The sequence below is a fragment of the Elephantulus edwardii genome, unplaced genomic scaffold (genome assembly GCF_000299155.1).
Source record: "Elephantulus edwardii isolate Elephantulus edwardi_28Jun2011 unplaced genomic scaffold, EleEdw1.0 scaffold00356, whole genome shotgun sequence".
Classification (NCBI taxonomy): Eukaryota; Metazoa; Chordata; class Mammalia; order Macroscelidea; family Macroscelididae; genus Elephantulus; species Elephantulus edwardii.
In genome coordinates this window covers 1524938-1531961 of record NW_006400106.1, presented here as the reverse complement: position 1 = coordinate 1531961, position 7024 = coordinate 1524938, and positions in this window count along the sequence as shown.

Genomic DNA, 7024 nt, shown 5'->3' with positions numbered 1-7024 from the left:
CCTCTTCCCTTCTAAGTATGATGTCCTTTTTCAAGGACCTGGTCCCCTTGACAATAGGCCCAAAGTAAGTGTGATAAGGTTTCAAAATCCTTGCCTCCAAGGAACAAACTAATTTCACCCTTTCAGGGTAGATCTTTTTGTTCTCTTGGTAGTCCATTGTATGCTTAATACTCCTCTCCAGGATTATAACTCAAGGGCATTGGTTCTTCTAGTCATTGCCTAGCGCTCAAATGAATTATAAGCAATTGAGACTGGATTAGCAGTACCTTAGTCTATCTAGAGTGGCATCATTGCTTCTTAGCACTCTGGAAAGGTCTTTTACAGAAGCAGATTTTCTGTGTCACTCGTCATCTCATTTCCTGACTGTTGGTGTCTAAAGAGTTGATTATGGATCTGAGAAATGTGAAATCTTTAGCAACTTCAATCTTTTCTCCTTCCATCATGGTGTTGCCTATTGGTCTGGTGGTGAGGATTTTTGTTTTCTTTATGTTCAGATGCATTTCATATTGAAAGCTCTAATCCTTGATCTACAGGGCCTCAAATCCTCCTCTGTTTCAATGAGCAAGTTTGTGTCATCTGCATAATGCAGGTTGTTGACGAGTCTTCCTCTCATTCTGATGTCACGTTCTTCTTCATAAAGTTCAGCCTCTTAAATGACCTGTTCAATATGTAAATGGAAAAGTTATAGAGAAGTATGCCTTCAAATAAAGCAGAGTTGCACTGCTAATCTAAAGACCAGACCTCTGCCATGGTTTGGCTCCATGCAGGATAAAGAGAGATGCCTCCCATGGGTTGTTAAACTTGGAGAACTAAATGGAGAGTATGTTCTGAGTCCATTCCTACTCAACAGCAATGAGAGGTTTTGGTTTTATTTTAAATTTAATTGTAATTTTTGTCTTAACATTTTTATTGGTTTGCATATAATCATTCATATACATTGTGTTTAGTACCTGTGTGTTTTATACAATTGAAATAAGGTAGAAACACTGTTCAGCTTTACCCATACACCACCATGGAAGAATCCTTCTGAATATAATTTAATTTTTCCTCTTTTACCACACCTTCTTTGGAACACAACTGGAAGTCCACAGACTTCATCTAGGTCTTTTCCTTTTCTGTAAAAGTTACAGTTTTCTGATTGGCAAGAAGCTGTGCTGCAATCAGAAAGGCACAGGGTTCAAGGCCACTACTGCTCAGCAAGAGAAAGATGGGCAATCTCCCTAGTGATTAACTACCTCTCATAATTGGCCATAGGGTCAGTTATGGGTCAGTTTTGACTGTACAGTACACAACAACATGCATCTATTTACAGCTATCTAGCAGAAAATAATTGATTGAAGATGTAAAAGTAGAATTTTTTTTAAATATCTAAATTTGGAAATATAACAACTAATTTCCCAAGTATCTGTTGAAACGAGGTATGTTATTTTTCCAGGTGGTATCATTTGAAGTTAACAAAAATGCTTCAACTAGGACACTTACTAGTGGTTGGTAATTTGTTCATGATCATAAGCCAGTGACAACTCATCAAACTTATTAAATCTGAAAGCCTACCAGGATGTTGTCTTTAATAAACCATTAAAAATATTTTGTGCAGTTTGTTTGCATAATGGGAATGTTTATTAAAACCCAAAACTTGTTGTATTTAGAACACTTGATAACACACATTTTTTATTATTATAACACCCCAAATAGGGCAAAAACATACCAGCATAGTCCTGGATTCAGTGTTACTTAAAGCATGCATGACTGAGGAGTCTAGTTTGTTTGCTAAAATTTGTGTAAGCTTTTAAACATGTTTCATTGACAATTTATTGAAGCGACAGAGAGTTCAAATAAAAATGTACATTCTGGGATGACTAAAGCAAAAAAGACCTCAGAATTATAAAGAAAAGAGTTCATATTCCAGCTCCAATTAATTGCCTGTATAACTGAGATTTACTTAACTTCTCTGAGCATCAGCCCTTCATCTGTAAACTGTAGATACCAGCTGGAGATAATAGCTCCCTTGAGTGGTAAAAATAAGAAAAATTATGTTTATAAATCCCATGATATAAACTAGGCACTCTGAGCATGGTAGTAATTATTATTCTGCCTCTTGCCAATCCTGACTTTCTTTATGCCTTGCCAACATGTACAAATATTTTGCCAGCAATTTCCATATGCCCTCTTCTTTAAACTAACCCTCCCTCTCCTAGCGAGACACAAGACACAAAGTGAATGAAATCAACAATGTGTTTGACATTTCCTGGGACATGACACCTACAAATTCTTGTGACAGCAGTCTTGATAGTCAGAGAATACTAATTAATAGTGTCCAGCAGGACAGAGAATTAGCCACTTCAGACATGGTCAAGTGAGAAGAAGGAAAATGAGCTTGCAGCTGGCTAGTCACCAGCAATTCTTACCTGCTGGAGTGCTAAACAGGAGAAGAGGTAAAATCTTTTAGGTCAGCAGGGCTCAACTCCAAGGAAAAACAGAGAAGCTAGTTTCTTTCTCTCTCTTTTTTTTCATTTAATTTAAGAAGAAATTTATAAAACAAGGCTTTGTTTCTGCTGTACTATGCAGCAGAATGCAGGCTAATGTGCTGTCTGGCTCTGGCTCTAGGATGTTCTGTTTTGTTCACAAGAGCCCTCAGGGAATACAGAATCCACGTCTCTCCACAAGCATACCTTATGTAAGGCAAAACTTGTAATAATCGTGAAGTACATCAGCTGTAGAGTCAATTTAGGAAACTCATCTGCTTTCATACTTAAAAGCTTGTATGATTGTTTGGGGGTGTGTGTGTGTGTGTGCTCACGCACGCACACACACACACACACACATTTATTTCAAATAAGCTAAGGAAAAAAATGTCGTTTTCTCATATGTATTTTCTTAAATACAATGGGGAAGGCTTATTATTGATAAACCTTTTCTGCCATGGTGAATAATGTTGCTATAAACAAGTTTCCATTGTGCCTTACTTCTCATTCTTTCAGGGTATATTCCAATCAGTGGAATTGCTGGATCATATGGAATTTCTATATTCAGCTTTTTGAGGAAATACTAAACTGTCTTTCAGAGTGCTTGTACCATTTTATAATCCCACCAATAGTGTATGAGAGTTCCTATCTCACCACATCATCTCTAACATTTACTACTTGTTGCTCTGCTAAACTTTGCCACTCCTACTGAAGTAAGATGGTATCTCATTGTGGCTTTGATTTGTGTCTCTCTTATTGACAGAGATTTGGAGCATTTCTTCACGTTTCTGTTGTCCATCCAAATGTGTTCCTCTGTGAAAAGTCTTTCCATATTTTTGCCCATTTTGTAATTGGGTTATCAGTCTTTTTCTTGTGGAGGCCCAGGAGTATTCTGTAAACTTTCATTATGAGACCCTTGTCTGAGATAGTATTGCCAAATGTTTGTTCTCAGTCAGTAGGTTTTCTTTTCACCCTCTTGGGAAAAGTTTTTGATTAACACAGAGACTTAATCTTTAGAAGATTACCATAGCAAGGACATGGAAAAAACCTAAATGCCCAACCATAATGGAATGGATTAAGAAATTATGGAACATTCACACAATGGAATACTGTGCAGCACACAGGAGCAATGATTTTGTAAATTACTACTTAAGATAAAAGGGACTGGGGAGCATTATCCTAAGTGAACTAACTCAGTCTCATAAAGACAAATACAGTTTAAGACCATTAATGTAGAACAACACTGACCAGACCCTACTTATGTCTAGGAAGATGCAATGAGAACAAGTAGACATGAAGATATAACTTACCACATTTTCACTCTAATGGAAGCAAAGCATTTGCTCATTTCAGCTTCAGAAGAAAATTATAATTCAATATTCACTCATGATAAAACCTCTTAGCAAACTGAAATTGGAAGACAATTTTCTTAACTGAAAAAAGAACATCTGTAAAAGGCCTCCAGCCAACATTATAGCCAAAATATTTTATGTCCTTGAAAATCAAGGATAAACCAAGAATGCCCATAATCGCTCTTTCTAACATTAGCTTAGTGATTCTGATCAGTTGAGTAAAAATAAGCAAAGAAATTTTTTAAAATTTTAAGTATTCAAAACTGTGAAATAAAATTTTCTTTTTGTGTGTTTCTTTTAGTTGAATTCATAGACAATTTAAAGAGTCCAGGAATAAATTGTTAGGATTGAGATTTGTTCAAAACTGGTTAAAAAATATACAAATTTAAATGTATTACCACATAGCAACAACAATGAAGTTAAATAACATAATTTTTATAAATACAGAAATAATATAAAACATTTCTATTTCCTTTTTATGTATTGCTACCACTCACCTTTCAGTTTGAAGTGACTTGAGTGTTGATGTAAGCTGAAATTATGTCACAGGTATTTCACAGACCAGAGGGATCAACCATGCCAGACAGATTACAATGTAGTTTCCAGACTAAGATGGATTAGAGAGAAAGGTCTGGATATGTACTTTTAAAAAACTTTGCCGGTGAAAACGTTAGGAGTAAGGGCAAAACATTGTCTGACAAAATGCTAACGATGAGGCTCTTAGACTGAAAGGCATCCAATATATGATGAGAGGAAAGCTATTTCTTCAAAGTACAATCAGACATAAAGATGTGTATGAAGTAAAACTTTTGAGACCTCCATTTGCTTGTATGAAACAACTAAATGAGACATTATCAAAGGAACCACTGAGCTAAAGCCAGTCCATGAGAAGAAATAAGAAACAGCAGCAAACATCCGCTAGAAACTGGAGACTAGAATGTAAGATGTATAAATCTGGGAAAATTGGATAAAATAAAATAGAACACTTAAAATTTATATTCTAGGCATTAGTACAATAGTGGACTGGTACTGGTCACTTTTACTCTATCAAGCAGTTTATTATGCTGGAAATTATAACTTAAAGAGGAATGACATCACATTCATTGCCCAAAGAACGTTTCTAGATCTATTCTGTAACACAACCATGTCAATGTTAGGATCATATGTATATGAGTACAAATAGAGTCAGTTAATAGGACTATTATTCAAAATTATACATCAATCACAAATAGAAAAGATAAAGATGGCAGAGGATAGGACAGGGTTCAGACCTGTTGTTCATAGGGTAACTATGGGTCATACTTGACTTGATGGCACCTATCAGCAACAAAGACACACTCGATAAAAATGCATTTTTTTATAATATGACTAATAGCTATAAATGTATGCCTTGCCAGAAAGTATAAACAGAATGAAGTCAACTATGTCTGTGAAAATAGTGTTAATGGAGAAGCTCACAATCATCAGTCAAAATAATCACAAGAATTATCTGTAGAACAATCAATTGATTGTATGTAAGCTCTTGGTTTAGACTAAAGAAAATGAAAACAAGTCAATAAGAGCCAAAACATGATCTTGAATATATTCCATTGGTATGTAAAGACAATTTGAAAGACGTGCATAATGTATTTAACATTAGTAACCAAAGACCATACAAATTGTGAGATATCATCAAGTACCTCATACCTAAAGAAAGCAGAAAAACTATTAGACAGACAGGAAATAAATAAAAGACAAAAATGGATGTCAGGAGAGACTTTGATCTTTTCCCTTGATGTAGTTAAACATAATGGAAGAAAAGATGCATCATTTCAGACAAGGGTCTCATAACAAAAGTTTACAGAATACTCTTGGGTCTCTACAAGAAAAAGACTGACAGTTACAAACTGGGTGAAATTCGGATGGCCAAAAATGCATGAAGGAATTCTCAAAATCACTAAAAAGAAGAGAGATACAAATCAAAATCACAATTAGATACCATTTTACCCAGCATCAGTAGCAAAGTTTAGTAAAACAGCAAGCAATAAATGTTGAAAAGGATGTGGAGAGGTGGGAACCCTCATATACTGTATTTTACTGTATATTGTAAAATGGTACAATCACTCTGGAAGGTGGTTTGGCATTTCCTAAAAATAATTGAACACAGAAACTCCATATGACCCAGCTATCTTACAACTCGGAATATACTCCAATGTAATTAAAACAAAGGCACAAAGATCTATACACCAATGTTTATAACAGCATTATTCACCACCACAAGAACATGGAGACAGCCCAAATGTCCAACCACAACTGAATTGATTGAGAAATTGTGGTATATTGACACAATGAAATATTATGCAGCACTCAGGAGCAATTATGTTGAAAATTACTACATAACTTGGAAGAGACTGGAAAGCATTATGCTGAGTGAACTAACTCAGTCTTATAAGGAAAAATATTGCATAAAACCATTATTGTAAAAATAAAAGGATAATTAGTAAGACATGTATGGGGACCCAAGCAGGAAGTGATGGGAACGGAAAGGTGGAGGTAGGTATGGGTGAAAACACAGGATTGCACAGTTTGGTAGATGGAGGAAGTGAAGGAAATAAGAAGGATTAGGTGGGGACCTAAAATGACAGGGTAATGATGGGCAAAGTCTATTGATGATTCATTGTATAAAACAGAATGCATGGGAATGACTGTATAAAACAACATGTGAATGAAGAATAGTGTGAAACACAACATCTACAAAATTTGCAAGCAAACCAATATAAAATTTTTAAAAATTGGGGAAAAAGTAATATAAAAACGGTGAATAGAAAATTTCAAAAGATGGCAGAAGAGACAAAGTAAAATTTATAATAAATTGTGCAAAAACAAAGAATTAGAAAATCAAAATTATGAAAACTCTCAACATTTCTTAAGGTAAAAGAAGTGAAGGAAAAATCCAAGCCTTGTGTTGCATTACTGAAGGATTCTATTGGCAAAAATTGAATGATACAGAAAGTACTCAAAGAAAGCAGAAAGAGGACACAGAACTAACATAAAGATCTTCAGGTAAGTACATCCAGAAGCTCCTTAGAATGTGAAGTCAGTGAGAAGAAGATAGTGAGATTCCTTCTAATGTACACATTGTCTAGAAGGATCAATCCTTAAAGAGGACATTATGCTTAGTAAAGTAAAACATCTTTGAAAAAGGGGAAGACCTTCAACGTGACAGAT